At 39.9% G+C, this 18,574-nt stretch overlaps 1 protein-coding gene across 2 annotated transcripts in view; it reads left to right on the top strand.

The window, feature by feature from the left end:
• The window catches only part of LOC137287186 (con-Ins Im2-like), a 79,543-nt gene that overhangs the window by 43,548 nt on the left and 17,421 nt on the right, over positions 1-18,574 (top strand). The window contains exon 1 of one of the 2 annotated variants that reach the window (XM_067819361.1): positions 15,550-15,855. The exons of the other annotated variant lie outside the window; for it this stretch is intronic. The gene's annotated coding sequence lies outside the window, so the exon portion shown is untranslated. Of the gene's footprint in view, positions 1-15,549; positions 15,856-18,574 lie in introns of those variants that run through there. 2 annotated transcript variants of the gene reach the window in all.

Genomic DNA, 18,574 nt, shown 5'->3' with positions numbered 1-18,574 from the left:
TTTGACGCCACCCACAGGAATTTTGATTATGTGATGCCGATCTGTGGTTAATCGTGTCTGGACCAAACAATCCAATCATTGAGGTCATGAGCATCGATCTATGCAACTGAGGTGCGATGATACGCTCCGTCAAAACACCGGGCCTGATGACCATCCGATCCAGCTGATTGCCTTTTACGATATGCATTGGTTACTGGAGACCAATTCTAACCCGCACTTTCACGAGTCACATTTGGCAACTCACTGGGTCGTAACAGTTTGGTCAAGATTCAAATGAGGGGTCGGATGTAACAATAGTTGCAGATGGTCCATTTGTTGCATTTTCCGTTATGTTTTTTTTTTTTTTTTTTTTTTTTTTTTTTAGGAGCACAAGTCGGACACTATTTCATACTTTATCATGCCTTGGAAACAAACTGGACTTGGACTCATACACGTACTGCATTTGCCAAATCCGTTTGCTGTTTATGGTGAAAATATGTGTATTGTTATTATAGGATATATTATAGGAACTAATGCTTGCTCAAGGCGCAGACATATATTCCCTTGGGAGTATACAATGCTTTCTGCGCACCGAGTTTTTTTTTGGCTTTATCATCCTTGCGAGATACCCATTCACACCTGGGTGAACTGGGACAAATCGTCAGAGTACTTTGTGCAGCTTGCTTCACTGCACGTTGGTGTATCCGCAACTGGTTGTTTGCACGTACACACGTACGTACGTACGTACGCACGCACACACACACACACACACACACACACTGACACATAATGTTGCCAATAGCAGAGTTTACCTTTTAGAATTCAGATGGCATACACTATTTATAATGCTATCACGGACCAAAACTTGTATATATAATAATGGTGAATTGTGGTGCTACTTTGATTTTCTAGGAAAAGATGCACACGACGTTGACTGAGAACGCTTATCATATTTGATAAATTGGTCTGTACACTTTGTAACAGAACATATTTCAGGTATTTAGTGAATTATTGTGCAAACACACAGGAAACGTTTTACAAGCGAGTCCCATCGTTACATTCCAGCTGACAGTTGACAGTTTACAGTTGACAGTTGACAGTTGACGGTTTATAGGGATTATGTAAGGAATCTGTAACCTTAAAAAACGTATAGACCAGGGTTTCATATCCGATATACCTTTCCTTATTTGCAAGAGATATACTGGTGCATGATACCGTCAATCAACAAGTTGATTTGGTTACCTCAAGAACATTAATGTCACCACATAGCAATCCCGACTGTGCAAGAAATTCTCTCAAAGCTTGTTGCATTTTTCGAGACATGACGGCATGTTTTTTCCCCTTTTTGTAATTGGTCAGTATATCTGAAGACCTACTTGGGTCACATTGCCCGGATGTTGCCAGGCCAGTGCGAGATTTTGGCTGAGACACCTGCTTCCAAGATGTTGACAGAGGAGGTGTGTGCACCAACCGCGTCGTCGGCAACGTGATCCTACTTGCGAATGACGTATGCGACGACCTCCCTGCTGCTGTTTATACACTGTCTACATGAGATTGCTATTAATACTCAGAGTGCTAACCTACTGAAATGGTTTTTGCTGTCTATATAGACTATAGAACTAGTTTATACTTCACAACATCGCGAACATCTATCGATTAATGAAAACCAGGTTAAACGTCTCGTTTCCTTAACTCAGTTTGTTAATGGGGCAATATTCCTCCCATAAAACATCTAAAAGGACGACCGGAATTGTGTAATGAGATCCTTAGAACTAAAAGCAGACATATTTGATCAATATAACAATAAACGACCCATTTAGTAGAGTAGACAAACAATGCAGAGTTACTTAAACCTTGCAGACAGCTATATATAACTGACATTGCACTCCTGTAACTGGTCAGGAGCCAAACATGGTCATACAGTCGTTATATTTATATGTGGGAAATAAGCATATTGGGTCTCCAGTGCCCGTCACTTGGGGCCAAAATTGACTAAAATGTGGATCGGGTGGTCAAAATGCGACGGAAAGAATCGATGCTTCTCTTGTCATCTTGTCAACCGTTTCTGTGGTTGACCGAGACTAGGTTACTTCGTTACTGAATGTCACATTTATCGATACATTGAATATTTTTAGTTTGACAAAACAAAAACAACATATACTATCAACAAAAAGAAAAACGCATAGGTGATTTGTGTTTTCAATAATTTATCAATTACCTCTTGTCTTCAAACAATCGTCAAAATATGTAACAAAAGTGGTAATGGCATGATATCCAAAAAGAAACGCACAGGCGATTTGTGTTTTCAAATATTTATCAGTTACCTCTTGTCTTCAGACAATCGTCAAAATATGTAACAAAAGTGGAAATGCCATGACATTACACAACTATACAAGTAAAAATCGTTTTTACCTGAAAATGTTGATTTTGATGAGATTTCTTACAACGATTAGAAAGGCATCGCCACAGCGCACCAGAAATCACCTTCAAGTTTTAATTGTAGAGCAAAGAGCATTCACTGTCTGGCAATAAAATCCAGATTAAATTAAGAAATTGGCTTTCTTTTTGAAGGAGTTTCAAGGTTAAATCACTACGTCACGTCTTGACTCTGCGGCACGCAACTTTGCCGTTGAAAGAATGCATGCCGGAAATTACCAATCATGCATTTCTAGGAGTCTGAATGTTAGTCTGAGCCAGAAACCCGACGTCGGGGTCGTGCTACGTCGTCACCATCGTGCTCACTTTGTCCGTTATCTACATGTATCTACTTGGTTGTATAGACATTACCGTCTTCTAAAGTGGTATAAAATTTCATGCTCCAAAGTCTATTTGCGTGCGATTTATACATGTTTGAAAATACATTTTCGCAAGAGATTTCACTATGCGTTTCTTTATGTGATAGTATAGTTCATACTCTACACAACAGTTTCACAAACACCACTTTGCTTCATCGGAAACGCCATGTTTAAAAGTGCTATCATAATCTATTCATTTAGGTGGGGTCGTATAACGCTTGAAACGCCCTCTCATAACACCGACCTCGATTTCCAACAATATGTGTATCTCTTTTTTGGCATATCCTGACGTGATATTGTTGGACTATTACTGAAAGCGGCGTAAACCTATACTCAGTCATTTCGTGATGTCATAAGTGACGAACATGAATATTTTAGTCAACACGGTAAATGTATCACTCAAATGAATTCATTCAGCATCTTTCAAAACAATTTCAGAAAGCATTCTTGGACTCTTGACTTATGTAGACCTCATAATCATAATATCCCCTAGTGCTCTCTTGTCCTTTGTATACAATATTTATATCATGTAAAGTCATTGTATCTATTTAGTTTGAAAAGTCGTAAAACTCAGTCAAAGGCCCTACCAGTGCCAACATTAATGTCGTCAACGAGGTACAATCCATTCGATTGGAGTCCAGTATATCAGTTATCACCTTGTCCGCGAATTCAAGACCCGCCTAGTATTCTGCGCATCCGACGATTAACAGCGCTTGACTCAGAGTCCAGTTTTAAATATAGTCCTGATATTTATCAGGACAATGTAAACCGTTAGCTCCAGACAGTGTAATCAGTCTCAACTATCAGGAAAGTAGTTCCGGGTAGGACGCTGCAATCTAGGGACCATTTCCTAAGATGTTACTTGCTTCCTAACAATAATGTACCTTAACGCCCGTCTCTTTGTCTTCCAATGTCACGAGCCTAAGAACACTGGACGTCCAGGATACATGATAGTTACCTATTGCTGACATTGATCAGACGTCGTGTACTGTACATCTTCACTTATTTGCAGGTATTTCCAACAATATCTCAGGCAATAGGTGAGTGAGTTTAGATTTACTCCGCCTTTAGCAATATTCTTGCAATATCCCGATGGGAACATCAGAAAGCGGCTTCATGCATTGCGACTATGTGGGGAAACAATTTGAAACTTCGATTTAACGAGAGAACGCCGCAGCCGCCGCTGTCACCGCCACCGCCACCGCCACCGCCACCGCCTACGCTGCTCATGAATACAAAATGTCTGTATTTTGGAGAAACGTAAAATGTAACAAACTTCATATCTTTTGACTAAAGTACAAATTGCAGGACTTTTTTGTATTGAGTTTCATACAGAACTCGTTTTCTGCATTTGATAACCTTATAGAAAGTCAGTCTATATTCATAGCCATGCCATCCAAGCCAATTTATATTTACAGAGGTACAAGCTGATTTTAGTGGCTCGAATCTCTGATACACAGCTAAAAAAGTAGTAGAATGTGTGTTTTCTGTGAAATGGTTATCCCGAATATATAAAAATAACAATATAGCATTTGTTATTCAAGTTTCTACGTTTGACATTTATGCATACAGCGGGCTGATGGGCCTTGAATGTGCTGTCGATACATATACCTGCACCAGTCTTGCTATGGAAGGATCAATGCTTGTCTTAAGAGGCGACTAGCGGGATCTCGTGGTCAAGCTTCCTGACTTGGTTGCTACATGTCATCAGTTCCCAGTTGCGAAGATCGATGCTTGTGCTGCTGATCACTTGAAAGTCTGGTCCATTATTTACAGACCACAGACACTATACTTTGTCGGACTTCATAGGGATATTATAACTATCTTTAGAATCTTAAGTTTACATTGTTGTTCTTCATTTTTATAACTATTATATGTAACTATTACATTTTAACTATGTATATATTGATAACGTAGATGATATTTTGGTCAAAAAAGATCTTCTACTTTTAATTCTGGTAATATTTACACTCGGGTATTAATGAATCACCTCCCTATTTGGAAACTACGATGTGATGCCACAGAAAACCTAGGTTATTTCACACTTTTTTCAGTTTGACTTTTCCTAAATCTTAGTTCACAAACTTTCCTCCATTCACAACAGATAAATCTGTAGATCACAAAACAAACAAATATGACTTTCACTTTTCAAAATAAGGTAATTTGTTTTAGCACAGAATAGCATCTTTTTTTAAAAGTCTAGGTATAGAGAAAGTGAATTGTCACCAATGCCAGCAACGACTCATTCGTAAACTGCTATCGATTATGCCTAAAATGTTGAAAGGCATGGTATCTATTTGCATGTAAACCATATACTTTAAAAAGGCCCAAATGAATATAATGGACCAACATAGTTTCAGATGAAAAAAATACGCTACATCAACCGACAATAATTAGTTTTCACAAGCCAAATGTTTGTGTCGCAGTGCGCACCGTGCATTCATGCATCTAGAATCGCCAAAAGACCAGGAGAACATGGGTTTGTGTTTGTGCGACTGAGTTAGTTTACTCTTTGGATATCGACCTCGCGCTTGGCAACGTCATCATACACTCGCTGGCTTCCCTGGGTGCCCCACGGGGAGAAATCGTACCAAGGACAAGCGCACGGCGTGGGACAACGCCAGGGGAAATAATTACTACCCTCAGGCAACGCCAGTTGTTACCTTTCTGTTACCTCCTGTGACGTTAACCTGGCTGATCACACGTTTGACAGTAAATGTCAACATTTACAATGTACTTGTTAGCGATCTGAATGGACAGAGCTATATTTGTGAGTTGTATGCATTTGAGAGTCTGACCACTTACGTTGGACTGAGGATAGTTGTGTTGTGAGTGGGGACAGTGAGTTGGAGAAGGGAGTGGTTGTAGTGTTGGTGGAAGGGTTCGACTGGAACATATTATTCGGTCACTGCATTCACAAAACATATTTTCTCTGGCTCTGGAACCCGCGCATTATTTCACATTTTATCCTCCAACGAAAAAATATTTTTTGTACAACTTCAAGTGAGATTCATACTTTTTTCAAAATGCCACCATTTTAGCACAGTAAAGTGAGACTGAGACGTTTAGAGTTCGCCCACTTGTTTTGTCTACATACCCTCTAGAAAGACCCATATCTAGTCTAAAGCTGCTCTGGAGAATTTCATATTACACTAACCCCCAAAGCATCAATCTGTAGTAATTTCCACACTCTGCGTACATTTGATGATAATTCGTTCATGACAATTAATTATTCCCCACAATGCGTTAAAATACGTTCCGCACGGCAGTGCACATTTATCTTTTCCGGAGCAGAACTTTAAAACTGTTAAATATATTTCCCCACCACACGTGACACATAGATGGCTCTGAGGGTCTGCCGGTGCTTCTTGGTAGCTTTGGAAGTCTGACAAAAATATTTTCGGCGTTTCCATGGCAACAAGTTTGACTTAGACTGAGATTGGTGATCGTGCTTCTTTTAAAACTTCTAACACCTCTTATTGCTCTCCTTCCACTTTTCTATATACACACCAAAACATTTGGCATAATCATAACTTGTAGACATATTCACGAAGGACGTTTACCGTTGTGGGGGATATTGACGATTTTGTTTTCTTGTTGCTCTTACAGCAAAGCCTTGAAGTCCACAGAAAAATGAAATGTAATGACAACATTGTTTAACGATATAGTACTGCAGTGTGACATGTTTACCTCGAGATTAATTGCAGTAAATATTGTCTCACAATTAGGTGGTAAACATCATGTGTTGGCCAATTTCCGGGTGTTATTGAGTATTTGAAGCTATTTGAATGCATTTGGAACCGACAACAAATTGGCCAACACATGATGTTTATCGACACTGTAAACACAAAAGTAAACCAAAGGGTTTTACTGTCTGCACTCGTTTACATCGAGTATGGCTACAGCAGTGAAGTGTCATCAGCAGGCCGTTTCAGCTGGTTCCCATGGTAGCATCTGGAGTTGCTCATTTGTGACGTCATTCTAACTTTACGTCACAATATGATTTGAATGACGTCACCACTGTTGATGACACAACAAAACAATTGATTACGTGGTTTCTACGTGTCAATAAGCAGTGAATAGCCTTGCAGTTTCAGGGAATCTAATACCATTGGATCATGTTTTTCAACCAATCAGATTACAGAATACAGTAACTTTGACTTTTGGTTACAATGAATAACACTCTTCCGAAAGCCAAATCAAGGTGACGTATACAACCACTTATTCCTAAATTATATTTTCAAAGCGCAATAAGCATGAACTTGGTCTTGTTTCATGTTTCATCCACATGTTCAAATTATAAAAATGCATCATTCTAGTCATGAAAAAAATGCCGTCTTTGAAGTAACGCAAATGTAACGCAGTCTGTTGATTTGAAGTCCACTCAAACTTAAAATGCCATGGCTAATTTCGAATATGTTTTGAAATATGTAGAAAATGCTATATTGTATATGCTAATCATCCTTGGTAGTGTATTCTCCTTCAAAATTGTCTTGTTCAATCAGTTTGTAAGGATCATGAACCGTATACTTTTGAAAAAAACCCCTCAGAACACCTCCTGTTATTTAAATTCGGGATGACTCATCTTCGTGCAATATGATGCAATTTGTCTGTTTCATGTTTTATGCTCAACTTTTCGGGAGCACCGAGTGTGGAACTGTTTCATGATTGTGAGTCACAAATACGTAATCGGGATATAGATCATTCCTATGGCAGCTGAAAAGGATTTGTCACTTTATTTAAAAAACACAACGTTTTTCAATCTAAAAGTGCCGCATTATTTGATATTTCTGTTGACTCTAAAGTTGTGTTGAAATTATACTGTTCAAAACTGAATTCTTTTATTGCAGAAACAACCAAACAATCCTTCGTGGTTTATAAGAAATATTTTAGGGCCCAGACGCATCACACCGTTCGTAGAATAAGTAATGCTTTCCAAAACATTCGACAAGAAAGAGACAGCACGTCTGAAGAGCACGCAGGTGTTCCGAATGCCATGCGTGTCAATGATAATTTGCAGCTAACATCTAATTATGATCTGATGTCATTTTATATAAACTGCGCTATCATTGATCACAGAGCGTCCGTCAATACCACTTGTATATTTGCAGCTTGACAGGCCTTAGTTTGCATAGCTCTACCCTGGCCTCATGTCTCCTCCATTATGTAGCGGATTCTCTCGACGACCACACAACAATGGAATAAAACGTCATTTGTATGATCGACTTTCTCCATTATTGATCGTAACCTTTCAAAAAACATCAAAGCAATTGAGAAACTTTCAGCTTCATCTCATCTCAAGTAATCTCAAGTAATGAAAGACTATCAACCCTTCTCCACCTCACCCGGAAGGAGCGCGCCCTCGCAAATTCAATACATGTAGATCAGTGTTGAGATGTGTCATTTATTGGCTGAGCGTGGACATGTGCTTGTGTGTCAGACCAGAGGCGCTTAACTATATCTCAATGAAGAACCTGTTTAATCCCAACATTCGTTGACATTACCACAAACTGACACTGAGGTTTTGCTGAAAATGATTACATTCAATTGTTCCGGCTTTCTCAGTTTATGTTTTTCGCGTGGAAACATGTTGTCGCAAGTACTCCGTGCTCCCGCTGTGTAACTTTATGTGTAAAGACAAGGCTAGAAAATAACCAGTCTCGGTTCAGCGCCGAACGGATTCCAATGGGTATAAAACGCAAAATAATCGTAAAAAACTATTTGAACGGTTATCCTAAATCAAATGCATCTCATCTTACAGTTGTGAATAATTCTATTATGTAAACTGTTATCTCTAAATATGGGACTGGGTAATATGTGGTATAGGCAGCGATCCAACTTATCTTGAAGCATACGAATTATTATGGGGGGAATAACAGAAGTATATTTTGAATTATATGAAGCACACCCTGAATGTTAAATGCAATAAATATATAATTTATATATCATATCTAGAATTCTATCAATGGTTGTGTCGAAGTAAGGATGGTTGATGTAAGTGATCCCTGTATTCGCCAAGCTAGTCTGGCTGGTACATGAAATGCCAGTACATATCTCGATGTATCTCGATGTTTCGACTTGTCTTGGGATTGTTCATTGATTCCATTTTACTGGTTATCACAGAGTTAGTACACATATCAGGTAGTCCCTATCACCGCTCCTGTTTAACGATGCTGTTGCCAGGATCTATTGATCCGAGGTTCGAATCCCAGACTCTGAACTTTCTCATCCTTGGCGTTTGTGTATCATACCGAGATCGCAGGATAAACAGGCGGCTTTACTTTGACCTTCCTTACATGAAATAAGCATTAATGTTACATTGTTGAAAAGAGCTATCATCTCGCTCACTGTCTAAATTCAAACCATGGTACCGTTCAACCACGAGTTAGTACAATCATACACAATTGACTACAATAATAGTACAAATGTTGCACAGACAAAGTTTATGGATACGATGATGGGTATCATAGTTCAATACCTAGGTTAAAACTGTATGATGTTCAAATGACCCCAAACATCAAACTAGGATCCATTCGGCGCTGGCAATTAGCGCTGGCTCATTGGCCCATGACGGATAAAGTTTTCAAAGGTTTTGTGAAGCTAATTCCTCCTGCGTTTTTATGATCTGCATGAAACGGATTTCTGAACACATTTTGGGCACTTCCTAAGTATTTATCACAACCAAGATGAGAAAGAGGGCCCCTAACCAAAAAAAGGATAAAGACAAGGTTATCAGATCCTATGTATTCTTATCATTTGCGAGTTTTTACTTTTCGTGATCATTATTGGGTTTTTAAACTATTATCGTTACAAATATCTGCAATGAAACATAGGCAGCGGAAAGAAATGAAAAGTATACATTAGGGTCATGAGGAGGCCGGTGTATATCGTAGATAATCAGCCACCCAACTGTATACTCACTGGCTTCTATCGCTTACAAACTTAATCCGCTGTAACAACACCTGTTTTTATATACTTCATTCTCTTTCATCTTAAAATCTGCTGTTTATTGCATATCCATGTTTGAAGTCATGACTGTCTTCATGTGCAATACATGTATATATATCCTATGTTAGTATTAGTTAGTATCCACCTGACGAAGGGACAAGGAATAGCCCAGAAACATTGTGTAAACAATAAAGAAGAAGTTGACAGCCATAACATTTTGTTTTATTCAGCAATGCAGTTTCCGTGTGTCACAGCAAGCTATCAGGAGGGCATTCTGGCTGAGACAGGAAACAACATGTGTATCAGTCCCGTTGTTCCAGAGGGCAAAAATTCGATTTGAATGAGGAACTACGTGTAGGTTTGAAAGGGTTTTGAGTCAAAGATTTCCTCGGGTCAGTTTCACCCATATGTCCTTAACAGAAATCACATGATCTTTGCTGACTGGTGGTTGGAAAAACACTAAAAGGCTCTCAACGTTATAGTGAAAAGGTTTTGTTATAAGAATTTCACTTCAAAAGCCAAAAATAACTTCAAATCAGACAGACAGTGTGTTCTCTGGGTCTCAAATTTACAAATATGCGCAAACAAAATACGTTTCCTGAAAAGACCCACAATTTTGTTTCACTTCAGGGAACACGAATCACTTCAGCATTAATCTTTCAAGTTTCATATAGGAAGTAACGTAGAGGATTCCTTGGCAGTTGACGATGTAAATTCCATTACTTGTGGATCCCAAAACCAACCTTTCTTCTGTCATCAAACTTTGCCCCCCAAATATTGTCACCAAATTGGGATCAAAACTATAAAATATTACGGATGATGCGGATACATATGCGCAACACTGGCTAAAGGTTAGGGAAATCCCTGCAAAATGCAAGTAACTTGAAATGGGAAACAAAATGACAAAAACTTATCCAGTCGCCTGGTCTCTCTGCGCAGCGTTTACAATACGTTAATTTGCAGGTCCCCGCTGGCTATAAAATCTACAGGTCCTGAATGAAATCTGCAAGTCAAACCAATGAAAACAAAATAGACTACACTGTACACACTTTCCTACAAAATCGACTAGAGAAGCCTATGGCGCAAACAGGCGTTTTCATTTTGTTAAAGAGAGCTAGCATTCCGATGAGGAAAGCGCTGAAAACCAGGAAGTGAAACTGTAACTTATGGTAACATTATAGATCATGGACGATTCCCGAACGTTAGTAAAGAAAAGAGGGGAAACAATCCAGTTGTAAACTGAAGGACAGATAATTTGTTGAAGGTCATACGGCCCTGCACATATTTGAAACTGCCGGCACGATACAAAACAACCGGCACTCAGCCTCCGGGTTGGTGGTTATTTCGAACGCTGTGCCTGCCCCGCACAAGAAGTAGATGGTGTTTCCTCAGGACCAGAGCTAACATTGCCATCATGTCACTACGTGAATCATTCGGTCAAGCAGGGTCGTAGTTACCGTTTCATAACTAAGGGGCGATGTTAATGTTGAAAACATCTTATGTCAATACATAAAGGTATCCTGTAAATATATTCTTGGGAGGCAGCTGCCCCCTTGCGCTCCTGGTCTACCTACGGCCCTGGTCAAGGAATTTGGTACATGTGACACCATATAATGCAACAGACGAGGTTAGTGTGATCACTGATGAAGGAATCGTCCAAGACCATGTAACAAGTTTCACTGCTTCAAGCTTGATTCAAAAGCTCTTCCACAATCCGTAAAAATGAAATGCTGACCCTGCAAATGTAACACCAATTTCATGTGTCAGAGGTGAACCGTGCTACTTAAAATGAAGAATAAATATTAATGTTGACTGGATGCGTTTGGGGCAATTGGAATTAAGACTGTGGAGGTTAAAAAAATCCACGAAAGATTTGATTGAATTTTATGCAGTCCTGGAAAGAAATACACTCATTTCTGTGGATTTTGAAATATGTTTACACGGCTACTGATGTTTACGTGACAAACTGTTTTATAATGGTCCATTCATATAAATGTCAAAGATATCTGCCCTTTACACAAAACGGAATCTGTTTCCCTGGATTGACAAGGCTTCGTATTATTAATACCACTGCTGTTGTGCTACATTTTCTAAATGTTGTGGCTACCGATATGGTTACATATCTATCTTGCCAAATTCTAAAAAATGAACGCCAATACCACTGTTCGTTCGTAAAGCAATATGTAAAATGCTAAACTGTCTAGTGTCTGATGGGGCAAGGCGTCAAGTACCTCCATCGCCAGCCATTGTGCTCTTCTACCCACTAATCAGCTCCTGTGTGCAAATTCGGACTGTAGGCTTGCCTCGTGATAAAATGTTCTCTAGTCACGCCGAAGATCCGGGTTCGATTCCCTACATAAGTACGATGTGTTAAGCCCATTTCTGGTGGCCCCCGCCGGGATATTGGCGGAATATTGATATGAGAGGTGTAACACGTTACGTACTCAAAGTATGCATATGACGCGAAAATGCTCTTTTCGATTTGTCCAAATTGTTAAAGGTGATTTGGCCAATACTTGTATGTTAGACCTAAGTAGATCGATTTTCTGATATTGTTAAATATCCCATTCCTTTCCATCGATCATCCAACGTGGGCTATAAATATAAGAGATCGGTGTAAATGCCTCGTTTCATCTTCCGATCTATAGATTCAGAGTGACAACAATCTCTTTACAAGACTGCGTGACACGCAAGAAGACAACTTTCCAACAGTCTATGAATATATATCGAGCAGTAGTTCAGCATCTGCAGCTTCTGGTTTCGTATGTACATCTCACAGTTGTCACAATCCAGCATTGTAGAAGGATTTCAAGGAGCGTCTCATGTCCTTGTTCTAAAGTCCCAGGCCTTCTTATGAGACAAGTGAAGGACATTTCCAAATTCGATGCATCACTCGCAAAACAGATGTTCCGTATTTTGACGAGAAACACATGCCCTGGCGTTACAGTTGCATTTCAGGTGAAGGCTTTACTGCACGTGTTAGCTCCTCATTATTTCACGTTTTGATAGTCATTCATAACCATATGCTGATGACAAGGCGGGAGATATTTCATAAACATGAAAAAATAATATTTTCAAATGTTACATTCTGATCGCCCAACTCGACCTCTACCCCAGCACCAATTACTGCTCTTGGTTAAATTTCTGAGTACGCAAATGCATTTCTTCAAACTGAATTTGAAAATATCAGTCATAATAATTTGGATACGAGAGGACAAAATGCTGATATTCAGATGAAAATGACTGGCATTAACTCGGCATTGTCCTGATTGAGAACACAACGTTCTGCAGCGACGCTTGTTTATGATACATATGCGTAATACGTTGACATAATAACCAGTGGTACTATTAATAATGACAGACATAATAACCACTATTAATAATGACCGTTCCAAATGGTAAGCAATCAATGTGTATTAGGTCTATCCTGGTAGCTATGACGTTCTTAATGGATTTAGTTGCTTCTTATGGATCTGTGAAGGGTTTCGTCGCGTCTGTGTGAACTTCCTGTGTTTGGGAGACCAGGGGAGTTTCCGCTTCAAGTACTCTTTTTTCGATCTCAGAATTATTGTGATGGATGCACATCTCATCACCAGTCAAAATACAGATCTTCCGAGTTGCGGTGTTACTTGTTAAGAGGGCATTAGTTCTTGTTACTCATAAAACCTTTTTTCATTCCTCAACCTTTGTCATCAGAACCAACGGGATAAAAGGTGACCTGACGTTCATGAGTAAATACTCCTGAAGTATTCTCTCTTTTGACCCGTACGAGAGCCCAACTGTCTTTGGGTTGAAATGCACCTGTTGTTCTGTACAGTAAACGGGGGTTATAACGTTTGTCAACTCGACTAATGTATATGGCAAGTTGCTAGGACGGAAAAATCGGTTCTTTGTATCCGTCAGTTCTGTTTAAGCGAGTTCGTAATTTATCTGGACCACACCATGTTTTCTTTCGTGGCGCTGGTGGTTTGTGGACAGGGGACTGTAGCATCTGTCTCTCAGGATGAAATTCGTGTATCCTCGTCCAACGTTTTTTTGGTCGAATATGATGAGCCAGCAATAACAGGATCTACTGGTCTTCTTTTTTTCTAAATTGATACTTGGTTTTGCCCATTTCCATGAAATAGGAGCTTGGCATTTCAAGGTCAAAGTCAATCACTTTCAAGAAACGGACCCGAAGCAAGAAAGGCGACTAAACTGACACAGGTTAACATCATGTCACAAGTAAGCACATCCACACCCAACACATCCCTGTCTTTCTGAAATCACCGCCTACCTATCAAACGGCGTTGGACGTTGTTATCACGCTATCAGCCATCGGCTTGCCTGTCTGGCTCGTTTATTTACAGGATGCTGTGATTCAGCCGTCATGGTGGTGCCGAATGCTGTGAATCTCAACAATCAAAACACATAGGGTTGTTGGGTGAGACAAGGTTCTCGGTGTAAAAATGAAAGGTGAACGTGCATTATTGTAACTCAAGCACGTATGTGGGTCGAAACTGTTATGATGTCAAGGTGTTAGGTGAAAGTGAGATCGCCAGTTTCTGTCATCACATTGGCACATGATGTATGCCTGACATATCCTCGTACCGTGTCATAAGTACCGCTACAACAGTACTGCTGGAGGCGCCCAACTTGATCCATTTGGGAGAGATAAAGTATTATTATTATATTATTATAATAGGGTATTTATTTCGCGCAAATATCCAGGCAACTAGTGCTTGCTCAAGGCGCTGGCATATAGTTCTCTCGATCATTGGATGTCAGTGTCAACGGCCCATCGTATTATCAATCTCAACTCCCTTGGGAGTATACAACTCTTGCTGCCTATAAGCGTACCGTGTTTATGCGGCTATCTCATCCAAACCAGATACCCATTCACAGCTGAATGGACTGGGACAGTACTTTGTCCAAGTTCACTACAAGTTCACCCTGTCCAAGTTCACTACAAGTTCACTTTGTCCAAGTTCACTGCAAGGTGTTTGCACGTATTCATGTGGCCACCATCTGGTCATATACCAACGGATACGTGGGTTCTTTTAAGTGCATAGGGGTGTGTACTGTACACTAGGGTTGTGACAACACTGGAACGCTGAGTCTGCTCACAAAGTTGACTCCAAGGTTTTTACACCTGATCGCAGGTGGGTTCGATCCCGACTCTTCAGCCTCGCTGGATCAGTAGCTACCGCTTTAGCCAGCTTGCCCACCGCGCCCAAAGGATTTATCAGTTGAAGACGAAATGAAAAATAAAGGACGAAGAGATGAATATAATGATGTTATGTTATTACTGATGCAGTATGCTACACATGCGTGAAATAAATTTGTCACGGTTCATCAGCAACTTTAGACATCTCTTTACATCTGATCACATCTATCTTTCTATCTTGAGACGCAGGGACTCGAAGATAAGGTTTTGAAAAGAAACTTAAAATATATATCATTTTCGAACCTTTCCATTAATTATTCGATGTTCGTTTCGACATTTTTATTTTAAATACTTTAAATAAATGGAAGTAAATACCTTTGCTCAAATTCCATGTTTTAAAGGAGACGACAGTTATTTTAAGTCGCCCTGAACGACGAGAATCTGATATTTTATATTTAGATGTCAAATTCTCTGAAGTTATGTAATGAGGGGATTTCTACAGAAACACCTGTGGGAACATTCATGATGACGTCACGACTGCATCGTGAGTGCCACGGGGTCTTTGAGACGTGGACAGTCTGAGGGACGATGTGACGGCCTTCTATTGATTCCTTCACGTACGGGTGAAAGAGGTGGTAGGAGCAAGCGCTCCCTAAGATCATCTCAAACGAGGCTGCGTGGGGCCTTTGTGTCCAGATCCCGGTGAGAAGGTAGCCGCCCGCTGTCACTTACTCACCCCTTACGTCACCCTCCACCCGCCACCTTTTGCCCTCCGTCCTACCCACCTACAACTACAAGTGATTGCTGTCCGCTAGCGCGTCTTTCCCCTGCATCACCCTCAGTCTCAGTGCTTCCAACAGAACGCCTGCCTGCTCCCCGATATCAGCGGAGCCTCCCCAGTGACGGTCCACGAGCCGATAAAACTCGGGAGCGCCCTCGCTACTGTCTCTTGAAGCGCCGTCACACCACAGTACACACATAGCCAAGGTAGGTGCCGTTTTCTATTGATTGCATTTCATAGCTGACATAAATGAAGCTGTGTTCATGGGGATGGTAGAGAAAGAGGTAGCTCTTCATTTTAGCAAGTGCCCTTGCCTCTTTTCGCCATTCCACCCTATCATGTACCCGCAATTCGTCTCCAGGTGAAAAGCGGGGCCGTCAAGTTTCAAACATCCTATAGACCTTAAGAAATTCTATTGCTTTTCGTGGTAAATTGTATTTTAAATTCATTCCATTGCATCTAGGCATTAGCATGCTATTTTCATACCTGTGTCAGTTAAAGTGCGTAATGGAAGTAAAAATTCTCCAAATATATATCTAACATGATAACGAGATAAAGCGCCTCTATCAAATTTCGCACAGCTGGCAATCGGAATTGAAGACATGTTGAGTATGTTCAACGTACCTTCTGTATATACAATTTCATTTTTTCCATAGAAAAACTTCATCTTTGCATTGTTTGATCCGTGTGCTAAATTTGTGTACCTCTTTCATACAATGAACATACGATAGTGCCGCATCTATGTGAGGGCTGGTGAAAGCGAAGTATGAAGAACATATACGTGAACAGTGTCCCAGCAGGTGCAGACTGTCACGCCAGTTTCACACTTGTCACTGTAGTTTCGCTGTAGGGCGAGAGTGACAATCGTTAAATCACTTCGATGCTCTCTGTAAACGAAAAAGTACAATTCATAAGACATCATAGATACTTTGTTGACAATGAATCAAGTGCTGTGCACTGGGCATTGTATTTTTTAAGATGATATACGTTTTCTTGATCACCTCTTCGTATTTTAACTTAAGAGGATATTTTGCTGCTGATGCTGGTCAAGAAACAGTTACAGATGACGGTGGCATTTCTTGCAATGTACCTGTGCCTGTCAAACAGTCAACTTTGACTGAGATTTAACGCGTTTCAGCGACTGATCATTATGGTGAATTTATTTCACATCATCATAGAGACAAGTAAAAGATTTCTATACGAGAATACAATGCTACTGATTAAATCAATCAATTAGCACATCAATTTAACAGCTGAATCTCTTTTACGTTTAGCACTAGTATTCGTACCACCTGTACTACCTCTAGTTCTTTATTCATGATTTGTTCAGGGTATCAAACGTATGTGCTTTCATGATATCTAACAATATCTATTTTGTGTACCTGTAAATGTTTGACAATACCCATTCCGCTAGTGACTTCTAGATAGTACCTGACGTTTTGATTATACCAAACTGGTTCACATTACCTGCTCTGCTCGTAATACCTGACTTTTTTTCTGGCTTTTTCACCACACCTTGCTGGTTAGGAGGAGGGTAACCGTTCTTACGCGTGTTGACACGCGTGGTATCTGACATGTTCACAGTATCATGTCCACAGTATTAGACTTGTTCACAGTACCAAATATGGCCATGGTACCTGGCAAGTTCATAATATATTACGCATCCATGATACTTGATGTGTTCATAATACAATACTGTTATTATTATGTTTTCTTATCATAGGATAGTTATATAGTGCTTGCTCAAGGCGCTGGCGTTTTTTTCCCTCGAAATCTGGACAATACAAGGCCGTAATACCTGATGCGTTAATAATACCTGAAGGATTCATGACACCTTACGTGTTGTGATTACTTGACGTGTTCATAATGCCATACACGATCACGATACCTGACGTGTACAATATTCCTGACGTGTCAATGACACCAAACGTGTTCACGATACTTGATGTGCTCAATATTCCTGATACCTGACGTGTCAATAATACATCATGCGTTCAACATTCCTGACATGTTCATGACACCAGACGTGTTCATGATACCTGACGTGTCCACAATGCCATACGTGTTCATGATACCTGATGCTTTGAAAAATCCAGAACATGTTTGCGGGATCGATTTATCCATGGCACAGCACCAGTGTATAGTACACGACGTGTTCATAATAACAAACCTACAATTTACCTGATATGTTCATAAAACCAGTCTTCCTCGTGTACCGACCTGTTTATTAAGCAAGACTTCATGATCCAGAACTGTTTGTAATACACGCCTGTTCTTGGAACGTCACTTAGTACCAGATACTTTGATAGTGCATGACTTGTTCATGAACCACACTTGTTTATAATACGGGATGCGTTCAGCTTTTCCGTAACATCACAGCTATTTAAATTAACAGACGACCCATGCTCATTATTTCTTCAAAAAGGTTGCTTTGTTTATGATACTAGAGCTGCTCATGTTTCTGCCTTGTTTGCAGCACGATGTGCATGATACTCACCTGTTCATAATACCTCACTTGTTCACAATACTGACCTGTTCATAATACCTCACCTGTTCATAATACCTCACTTGTTCACAATACTGACCTGTTCATAATACCTCACTTGTTCACAATACTGACCTGTTCATAATACCTCACTTGTTCACAATACTGACCTGTTCATAATACCTCACTTGTTCATAATACCTCACCTGTTCATAATACCTCACTTGTTCATAATACCTCACTTGTTCACAATACTGACCTGTTCATAATACCTCACTTGTTCACAATACTGACCTGTTCATAATACCTCACTTGTTCACAATACTGACCTGTTCATAATACCTCACTTGTTCATAATACCTCACCTGTTCATAATACCTCACTTGTTCACAATACTGACCTGTTCATAATACCTCACTTGTTCACAATACTGACCTGTT

This window comes from Haliotis asinina, chromosome 6 (assembly GCF_037392515.1).
Source record: "Haliotis asinina isolate JCU_RB_2024 chromosome 6, JCU_Hal_asi_v2, whole genome shotgun sequence".
Lineage (NCBI taxonomy): Eukaryota > Metazoa > Mollusca > Gastropoda > Lepetellida > Haliotidae > Haliotis > Haliotis asinina.
This window is presented reverse-complemented; position numbering and strand designations above follow the sequence as displayed.